This window comes from Folsomia candida, unplaced genomic scaffold (genome assembly GCF_002217175.1).
Source record: "Folsomia candida strain VU population unplaced genomic scaffold, ASM221717v1 Fcan01_Sc001, whole genome shotgun sequence".
In the NCBI taxonomy this organism is placed as follows: Eukaryota; Metazoa; Arthropoda; class Collembola; order Entomobryomorpha; family Isotomidae; genus Folsomia; species Folsomia candida.
Window position 1 is genome coordinate 1,331,971 of NW_019091193.1, and position 11,211 is coordinate 1,343,181.

Below are 11,211 nucleotides of genomic sequence, written 5' to 3' on the forward strand. Positions count from 1 at the left end.
AAATTTCGTTCGTAAATAATCCTAATACAACATATCAATTTCCTTGTATGGTGTGTATGAAATTAATAGGCTGGATTTTTCTAAGAATTTAAGTGGCCGATACTGCAATGCTTAATACATTAAAAAACTTGGAAACTAAAAATTTTTTGTGACATCTAAGGTTTACAAAACCATTTCAATTTTTCAAATCAGCCAAGAATTAACCGATCAGTGCTTCGGCCAACTAATAGAAAATGGACTATTAATTTTACACAGACCATAGATTTTACATACATTTTTCCGTCGATGTTTTTTCGCAAGCATAACTGCATTTATGGATACGCGTATTTAGCGTATCAAATAAATTCTCCTAAAATTTCTGCATATCGTAAATAATTGTTACCACGGTTGGTTCCTGATATAATCAAATTTCATAAAATGCACCCATTTAAGAAAAATTCTTTTTTAATATTAGTATTTTTTACCGTAACAACTTGCTTCTGTAGTTTTTTCAAACCTGAAAATATTTTTGGAAACTCTACACTCCACTTTGTATTCACATCCGATTTAACCTTTGCAGAAGTTGGTCCAGATTTTGAAATAATTCGACACAATAATAACTATTCTCCTCTCGTCACGAGTGCTTCCTTGGGAAATAATGTGTATAACTTTACCCCACATTTTAGCTATGTTCGCAATACCCAAAAATCATCCCGTTCGGTCGTGACCTTCTTAAATCTTAACTTATATTCGATTCACTATATCGCATCTCATAATTATTGGTTACTTAAGCAAACTGTGGAAAAGGAAAGTCCCGCCTACATTTTTGCACACGTGGAACATTATCCAGATTGGGATAGCGATTATGTCAAAAGTTTCACTGGGATGACCGGAAATTCAAAGTTTTTCTTACATCAGTCAGACAAAAATTTAGTATGGACCGTTTGCATTCCATGTTCCTCCGTTGTGCAAGTTTCACCCGATCTGACAACGTTTTATGAGCTTGGGCGCATCTGGGACATCATAAACTTACAGAACATGCAGAAAAAAATAGTTCGCACTATGGCAAGTTGGTTTGATTTAGAAAAAAATCTAGATTTTACCTGCGGCCCAAATTTATTCTACCGCGGTGTAACTGAATCTCCCTACTACTGTGGAATATCCGAGCTGGGTAGAAAGTATAACTTTACCCCAATGACATCAGCTGATGAACGAATTCAACCAAAACGGGTCATTGGTCTCGTCATTTTCCGCTATATGCTACGCGCTGGAGATATCGACGATCTGCTTATAATTGTTTCACCCCTGATGTTAACCATGGATAAATTTGAATTTACCATAGTGACCAATTTTCCCACAACTGTGGGGTCACTTGAGACTTTATTCTCTCCTTTTGATTACTTCACCTGGACTTTTCTACTGTTGTCTTGTATCGCGATTATCGTATTGATTTATTCGGAGAGGAAGTTGTTGTCGCTTTCAACCCTTAAGTTCGAACCGATTTTTAATTTGGTTTCCCAATTAATTGGCCAAGGCAGTTTCTACTTTGGTAACCTTAATTTTAAAACGATCGCCGTTTTCTGGTCATTTTTCTGCTACATTTTAATGGAAAATTTATATCAGGGATCAATTTATTCTTGTTTAACAGTCACGCTACCCCCATCTGTTCCTAAAACAATTGAAGATGTAATATCATCGAATCTACAGGTCATAACTACTTCCAGTATCCTCAGTGTATTAGTCATACAACAGAATTTATCAGTTCTCCAGCATAAAATTTTGCCCGACCTGATACCTTGGTTTCCCGCGGACTCTGCATATTCCAGGACGATACAGAAATTTAACTCAAGCCTGTATTTCCTAAACCTCAGAGACATAACTAGGGCAGATATTGCCGCGACAATTTCAAATTCCCAGGATATCTTGGCTTCCAACAAAACCATCAGGACGAGTGGAACGTTTGCCGTGATGGACGACAAAAATGATTTGAACAATTTTTCAAGTCTGATGAAAATTCTGGGAAAACGTCTCCTCATTAAGGGGCATTCGGGACACATGGATTTTTACACGTTCTACGTGGATGTGGTCAAAACTAATTTTATAGTTCCAAAATTATATGAGGGAATTAATCGTTTGGTCGAGTCAGGGATTTATGGACGATGGGGTGCTATGAATGACTTGAAGGCTGATTTAGAAGAAATGCGGAAAGTTGGGAGTGAACCGTATAGAAAGTTATTTAGGATGGAAATGGTAGGCACTGGACGAGATGATTTTAAAGAGGATTGGACAGCAGATCCAGTACCCTTCGAAGCGATTAAATACATGTTTGGACTTTGTTTAATAATTCTGTCACTGACTTGTTGCGTTAGCTTGTTGGAACATACGTTAGGAATAATATCAGTGTGTTTTACCATGTCAAAATATTTGTTTACCTAGATGTGTTGTTATTGGAGTAAGGGCGAAAGTTAAATTTTGTAAATTCGGCAAGGACTCGACAATGCAAGTCTGGTTGAGCTAGAACAATGAAAAGTATAATAATAAATATTAAAGTATTAGCAGTATTAAACGTATTCTTAACTTATAACACAGCTGACGTTTATGGTTCAAATTCGAAAAGCAAGTTACTTTTAATTTGTGGCATTCTATTTCACTAGGGGGTAACAATTAATAACAAAAATTATTTTGTTTCGTCACATCAGGTAAAATTTTATTAGCGTCGTACATAGTTGTAAATAAATATGTAATTATGGTCATTGCAGTTTAGAACTAATAATGAAAAGCCTGGTATGTTTAGTTACCCGGTAAGTTACATATCGTCGTACTAATTCTAAATAGACTTAAGTGCAATCGATGTTTAATTCTAAGAAGACTTAAGTGCAGTCTATTTACATGTTCATCTTGTGTACTTAAGTGTCTTTAGAATTAGTACGACGATATGTGTACATTTCCAAGCATATGGATAAAATAAATATGAACTCATTTATCCCCATACATTCTAGTACTACGGTCTGACTTTTTTTATAAGTCTCTTATATTGGGACATGGCAACAACAAGTTGATAAAGTAGAAACATATATAGTCACATAATCATATGATACATTTCAATAATTCTTATTGATTCAATTGCTCAATCAAGGAATCTTTGGTATTGTGAAAAATCCCCAATAATCGCTTGTAAAGATAAGCTGGCTTGTCATCCTTCATTGGGCAATGCCCTTAATATCGACGACTGTTAAAGATTTCACACCCAGACATTCGCAATGTACGTTCGTTAGAACAATATACAGAACAATAAACAGTACTTAAATAACTCATTCGACAATGAGGGATAGATCTGCCGTGAAAAAACAATGGCTCAGTCGCCATACAAAACTAGGCTAACAAACGCTTCTAAAATTATTTGTATTAATTTAAAATTATTTCTTAACTACGCTAAAATCTTGAAGTATGATAACTGAAAATATTTTACTTAACGTAGATATTTAAATACATTCCCTTACATCCGGCCCTCGAGAGTATGCATCTTTCCAAGATGCCGCCTCAATTCGTACACCGCGAAGAATTTCTTCCCGCAGGAATAACACTCTTCTCTCTTTCCATCACCCCCGGCGTGTTTCCTTCTCACGTGATCGAGTAGATTGGCCTTGACAGGACTTTTGTACTCACACTTCTCACAGGAATATGTTCTATCTGTGTTTCGTGCGTGGTTAGCTAGCATATGGGCTCTCCTACCGGAATATGACTTCAACACTTTGCCACACTCGTTACACGGGTGGCGCTGATTGTCATGATAAATTTTCTTGTGTTGCCAGAGGCTGCAATTCGAGGCGAAGCTGATGGGACAAAAACGGCAGGTGAAAACTGGTCGGAGAGATTTTGGCTGGTGGATTTTCTATAAAAAAAGACACATTGTAGAATTTTCTAATTATTAAAAATAAAGTTGTCAATTTTATTGACATAATTAGATACGGTCAATTACAGAAACTATTAGAATTCGATAATTCCTACCTCATGCCTTTTTAGGCTACTGATTTGTACGAATCTTGTCCCACAACTTGAACACTTGTGAGGTTTCTCGGTCGTGTGCGTGGCAATGTGCTTGACCAGGTCGGGGTTGGCTTTAAATTCTCTGCCACATAAAGTGCACCCAAATCGGGCTGGATTTTCGTAATGCTCCATTCTAAAATGATATACGACCCAAGTTTTGTTCTGATATGTTTTACCACAGCCTGGGAACGTGCATGGATGTCGGGGTCGTTCAGTCGTGTTGTGAACCAAATTCATGTGGTTCCGTAAAGACTCCATGCGGGAATATTGTCGTTGACAAATTGGGCATAACTGGACACGACGAGAAGGGACCGTGGCTGGAATGCCATTTTGTAAAACGACTGCCGCTTTTGACATTCTCATGAAAATCTGCGGGTATTGGAAAATAATGTGCGATTAATACAGGATAAATTAAATTTATGGGTTATGTTTTTAACCGGAGGAACATTAATTGACAAATTTATAGAGAAAGTATACATGATTGAACCAATCGGCAGGAATTATTTTTTTCAGTGTTCACTCGTTTAGATGGGTTTTAGAAATATTGTGTAATGTAATTAGCCTCTACTTACATATTATCAAAAGATGGATGTATATCAGATGGGTTTCCTCAATTTACTTATCACTATATAACTTCAGTATTGTTCCCTGCAACATTCAGAATGCAACTTAATTATGCTGTGTTTATGAAAACATTTAGGCTAGTGTTTTTTTTAAGTATGGAATCGGTTGTCGGATTATATACATGGGCCAAGTTCCTTTCACATTTTTGGTTTCCAGGAATACACCAAGTGGGTTTTGAGCCGAATGTATCATACATTCAGCTTCACATACATTATGTATGTGAAGGGTTGAAACATGTGTTCAGGTACCTGTCCACGGTGAAAATTCCACATAATTCTGTTATCTATTGTACCATTGAGGCAAAAAAATATTTGCAACCTTAAAAATGTTATAACATAGAAAACGATAATTTTCGTGTCATTGTGATTGCGATGATTGGGAAATTTATTTGTTCAATTCATCAACAAACACCAATTGCAACTGAGCTACATACGTATCATAATTAATAAAAGGATTAGAGTTTAATCCTGGCCTTATAAATCGTGATAAGATACGAGCTAGGCATCGATGCTACCCAATTTGGGGATTATAGCCAGCTATTGTTCAACCTTCCAGGTCACCTGCAACTTGTTTTCTTTCCAGCTGGGTGGCAGGATCCACTAAACAAATTTTTACAAAATAGCTTGTATCTATATTATAATCCTGAATCTCTGTTGGTAACGGAAGTAAAAGAAATCTGTCTGAAACGGAAGTGAAAGTAGAGAAAGTTAAAAGCAATTTAGCGATGCTCAAAAAAGTGACATAGATGTTAGTGAATTTAAAATTAATTTGAGGAAATGGGTTCTTGATTATAATTTTACTGGCCTTGCTACGCAGGAACTTTTAAAACTGTTTCAAAGTCATAATTGCTTCGCATCTCTCCCACTAAACCAGCGAACTGTGTTACGCACTGATGTGCAACTTATAAGAAACGTTAACAGAAATGATGATAGTGTAATAAAATGAAAAATTCTTAGTGTAAGTATAGGGTTTCAATTCTTGTCTTTGCAGCTTGCACTTGGTACTTCTTGGATCTTTGTTTCTGTCTGGGATCTTTTTTTCGGATTCCATCGACGATCTGGAACTTTTACTATTATGCGACTAGATTTGATTGGGGGATCCGATCCAATTTTCGAAATAGGAGGGCTTTGCGTAGATTTTCTGTATCAAATAAATTTCATATATTTCGATGTTACTGATTTAAAAATTCATTTCTACCTATATCAATACTAATATTTGGCCCGGATGAAAAATGCTATCAGGCTTCTAATAAATTTAAGGAAGCAAAAAAATCTTCACATTTTTCAAGCTTGAACTTACTGCTCGTCTACCATGTCCGCCATGCGATTAAGAAATGAAACCCATTCCGACCTTAATTTCGTTTCACTTTCAGTCGGAGGTGCCATAGCCCACATTCGGACCGTCGCCAGATAAATATCCAATTCGCAACTTGTCGGTACCTGAGACATATTTATGTATATGATAATTTTACTCTGGATAAGTATCTATAGTCTAATAAGGACTTACATTTTTAGAAATTTCTGCTAATTTTTTCTCCACGCTGTCCAATAAACCAGATAAGAATGTTGTTAAATCTTTCTCAATTATTGGCCTCTCCACGTCCACTCGCTCTTTCTCGTTAAACCACAGGTAAACGGCAACTTGGAAATGGATATTTTTCATAACTTTACCAAGCTGGAGTTGGAAAGTGTCTTTATATTGCCATTTCCACGAATTTGTAGGCCCCCCTGTAAATCAAACCAATCATGTATGTTTTTATCCATTACCATAAGTTTTTCAAATTTATTTGCACAGTTCTAATATATAATTTCATTAGTTTTATTTTCATACGATACTCATGAGTTTACCAAACTCAGGAAAACTTTTGCCAAATGCTTACCCTAAGTTTTCCAAAAATAGGTTTGCAAATTATTTTTTTTAGTAAAGTTTAAACTTATTTAAGTTGAAAATATTTTGGACACGTATTTACATAATTTTGTATACATAATTATTAATGTACTTGGCAATAGGTTTTTAACAACAATTGTCACTTAATTCAAAAATGATTTTAGTTCGCCAATCTTGCAACTCACCTTCAATGCAGGATAATATAATATGGCATGCCAGAAAAAGAAATAAGGAGAAGAATACGGTGAATCCAAGAAATAAAGGTTACCTTTTCAGGATGTCATCCTTAATATTTGAAGACCTCGCATACATAAAACCTAAACTGAAGCCACTGATATTTAACCATATAAACAGAGTAATTAATACAGCCTGAATTTTTTTGTTGTAACTGGGCTCAACCGTTTTTTTAATTTCCTCTTTTTCTAATGGCGGATGGCTAAGTTTACGCAAAACACTGATTGTCGTGTCCGTCGGTACTGGTGGTTCCATCCCTTCCATTCTGCAAACACCTTTATTATATTTTTTTTAAATCACTCATTAATACCAGATTGCAGATTGCAACTTGGAACTTGGAACACTTCAGTTTTTAATTGTTCTACATCATTTGTATAACAAATTTTAAACACACGAATAAGTTCGGTATAATTTACCTCCAACTGATTTGATTTAGTACTCAGGTGTTTGAGAGTACGCAAAAATTAATTGTTATTTTGAACTCGTGTTTTTTATTTTCACGATTTTTCCTCTTCTTTGTAATACAAAACTACATATGAGATACTACAGATGATTCGATGCAATAAACAGGAATTGTGTAGTTATAACGAGGAGAAAGTGCGTGGGCTGTACGAGATGGATAGACTCAGTGTTCCGTTTTCTCCGGGTTTTCACTTTTTACACGGCAGAGCTAAAACTCATCCATATTGATAAAGGGAAAGCCCACTAAGGTGCAACCTGTGAGCGAGTGAGGGCGAAAGGTACACTTGGCCAATTCTCTTTACTTGCAGATGAAAAAGTGTGACTTAGGACTCTTCAAAAACGACATTAAAAGAATACTGAACGGCATTCTGAAACCACGGTTCAGACCTATCTCAAGGTGACAAGTTTGCGGCTGTAAAGCTTACAGGATATTGAAAATCTGATATTGTTCAGACGATTGGTCTGAAAAACAAAATTTTTTGTTTTGGCATCGCATAGCGAAAACTTTGTGTCCCATATCTTAAAAGTTGATAAATATTGAATTGATTACTGCAAACAAATTCGTTGTTTATTATTGTTTATTTCATTCACCTAACTGAAAAATGAAGAATATCGGAAAAATAGAATGCATATTTATTTCATTACTATCAATGCTCAACGTGCTAAATGTAATACTAAAAATTGCATTGTTCTACAAGAAATTGACATACAATAATTTTACATAGTACGTACATTATTACTTGAAAAGATGTAAAACAAAACTTAAGCAGAGCTTTTTTAAATGTACTATAATAAAATGTGTTTCACTTCCCCATTGCCTTCTGTACAAGCACCCCTGTAAACGCTCCTATTATCGCTCCATAAATTCCGAACAATGCAACCGATCCGATCTTCACGTGGAGTTGGAGAACCTCAATCTTCCTTTTGAGAACAGCTACGTCACTTCGAAGTGCTCTGATTTCCGTTAGGACAATAGCGTCGTCCCCTTCGGGAATTTCCTGTTGGTGATCCGGTTCAATTCTTGGGGGAGCTGCAAGATTGAGTTTATTAGGGTAAAAATCAATTTACGCCAATACAATTAATTGTAAACAAGTTTTTTAGAATGCAAGCCATATGTACACTAAAATCCATGGTGACATAATTATTTACACTAAACATTTATAACTGAGATAATGTTTTGAAAAGTACTATTAAAATATTCTGCTATTCTATATACTAACCTGCCTGGAACCTCCTCGCCTCTTGTCCTGGCCCTGGCACCTGAAAATTGCCAAGTGTCATGTATGTACATATTTACCTACCCGCAAAATAAGGTAGTAATGAATTATTACAATCCGGAATGACTATATGTCTTTATCACGTTGGTAATAACTTTGTCTAAAAATGGTAATAATAACTTCAGGGAAGTTCAAATTTAATACAATAAAGTAAAGAAATGCATACCAATCAGTAATAAATTTGAATTTCGCTAATATTATTATTACGATTTTGAGACAAAGTTATTACCAACGTGATAAAGACATATAGTCATTCCGGATTGTAATAATTTATTACTACCTTATTTTGAGTGTACGTATAATTAACTTCCCTTAATGTTTAATAACTATGAACCTGATTAATTGGTGGTGGAACGACTCCTTCTTGATCACGGTTTTGCACGACCATGGCAACTGCTGATAAATATGTTATTGCTTCTTTCTCAATAGAACGCGAAGAGGAGAATGGTTCCCAGTATATTTAGGTAAATTATCAACGCATCTATGACTACTGGTTGGTATTTTTGTGGAAGTGAAAGGAGCAAATTGACAGTCCTCACATACTATTGAAAATATAATGGCAATATAAAAATATCCCAAATTTCTAGAAATTTGGGATATGATTGCAACCCTTTACTTCAAATGCGTTTAAGGGTTTGGTCCCTTCTTTATACCTGATTAAACATTTGAGTGTTTGAATATGTACATATAATGTGCACTGAGTCCTAAAATTTTCAACCGTTTACATTCTTGGGTAAGTTTTATTGGCATGGAATAGAGAAGGTTGTACATATGTAATACAATTCAGGGAAAATATATTTACAGGTGGTTTTTAGTTTTTTTACATGCATGTACAATCAGCGAAGCGGATAATATATGACATTAGTGGATATATTTCATGTATTTATCTTCTTATCCGCCTTACCCCTGCAGGTGTCCTGTTTGCATGCATGACTGTCATCATGTAAATGTTTCACAAAATTTAGTCGAAATGAGGGCACGGAATATATATAAATAAATTAGTACATTCATTTTTTAATACAAATGATCTTGGAAGTGGGCAAATTATTATGATTTCTGATTAAAAACAATAGAAAATCAGGGAGTATGGACATGCCGTTTCTTTTCTAGCAGGAATTATCCATCTTGTCGGAGTTGTATTTTATTATGTGTATGCATTAGGAGAAGTGCAACCTGGTCCAGATCCTGGGAATAATGTTAACTTCTTGAGAGACGCAAACAAAATTGATTGATTAAAAAATTACAAATTTCATGTTTCGCACTATTGTTGATAATGAATTCATCACGATACGGTATCAATGCAAACACATTTTTATTTACATTATCCGTGGTAATTGCGACAATTCTACCTTACCCACAACGTACGCCTCCCCTTTGTTAGTCTTTTGATGAGCTGGATAAATATTTAGGTGTTCATAAAAGTTGCAAATTTGCTTTCACCGATAAAACGTGTCTTATTAATCCTTTGGAGAAAAGGGTTATGTGTGTTTCACTTATTCCAATCCTTAAAAATAAAGTTGTGCTTACGTTTGAAGTTTGGTAAAATAAAAGAGTGACACGAACGATTGTATAATTTATTGCGGTACGATTACTCCGATTTAGCCGGAATCAATTCCAGAATATATTGTTAGAAGCGAGTATAAAATTTGAGTAAATGTCGGTTTATTCTGGCTATCAAAAACATTAGAAATGATGGGTTACCTCGTGTCCTCTGTGACTCAACCGCCCTGGCCATAATGTTTCTATCAAGATTGTAATATTTTTTACCTTCTGGTTACATTTTTTCAAAGGTGGTTATTATCACTCGGTAACAAATGGGCTATTTAGGATAGCCCTTTGACACCACGTTTTAAATATGTGGCCAGTTAGCAATGCAGAGAATGATTTGGTTATATTGGAAAATCATCCTCTTCTCATTCATTTTATTTTCCGGTCTCAACTAAAGGAAAGCAATAAGAATGGCAACTTACAAGAATTATCTAATTCTGATGGGGAAATAAATTCTACGTTTGGACATAATGTCTTTAAAATTTTGTAAGCACGCCGAAGTAATTATGAATCAACCTTGGCAATAAACCTATGTATATAAAATTACATTAAATTATTTAACTAGTATAGTCTTTCTCCCTGAAAGAAAGTTTGAATATGAAATTTTCCCTGGAAATTTTCCGTCATAATTCACATTGAGCTCAACGGATAGCATTGTTGATTATGGATAAAATAATAAGGGTGTTATGCTCATTTCACATTTAATTATTAGGTATCGCCTTGACGTCTGGCAATTTAATATGTTCAGTGTTCTGTTCAAAGTTGCGTGGGTTTTGGAAGAGCAAATGTTATTAACTGTTTAACTTGATTGGAATTTTGAAACTGATATATGCAAACCATAAGTGCTTACCACGCGATCATGTTAAATGGACTTACCTACGTAGATATTTACCAAGGTTAATCACTTCAAGAACTAATCCTGTTAATAAACAAATAAGATCAAACTTCTGAAATATATATTCTATTGGTTCAAGTGTTGATTGGTATGGGACAACTTATACAAGCGTGTGAGGAAACCAGACGAAAAACCTCAACTCATACAAGATTTAGTATTTTGTTGCAGAAATGAGGTATTTGTCCCCGAACTAACCTACCAAGTTTGCTCTCGTTTTCTTAAGAAGGGTTATTTTTATGCCTGAAAGCTTTTAACTCT

At 35.0% G+C, this 11,211-nt stretch overlaps 1 non-coding gene across 3 annotated transcripts; it reads right to left on the bottom strand.

The window, feature by feature from the left end:
* Window positions 1–2,665: 2,665 nt before the first annotated feature.
* Window positions 2,666–7,312, bottom strand: LOC110842273. 3 transcript variants are annotated; one of them, XR_004833768.1, is made up of 7 exons: window positions 6,806–7,312; window positions 6,157–6,377; window positions 5,950–6,089; window positions 4,772–5,790; window positions 4,599–4,674; window positions 3,988–4,395; window positions 2,666–3,871 (listed from the first exon to the last, which is right to left on the bottom strand). It is a non-coding gene; the product is annotated as an uncharacterized LOC110842273 (transcript). The 3 variants fall into 3 exon arrangements; XR_004833769.1 differs by having other exon boundaries at window positions 3,988–4,108; window positions 4,203–4,395; window positions 4,599–5,790; XR_004833767.1 differs by having other exon boundaries at window positions 4,599–5,790.
* Between the last annotated feature and the right edge of the window lie 3,899 nt (window positions 7,313–11,211).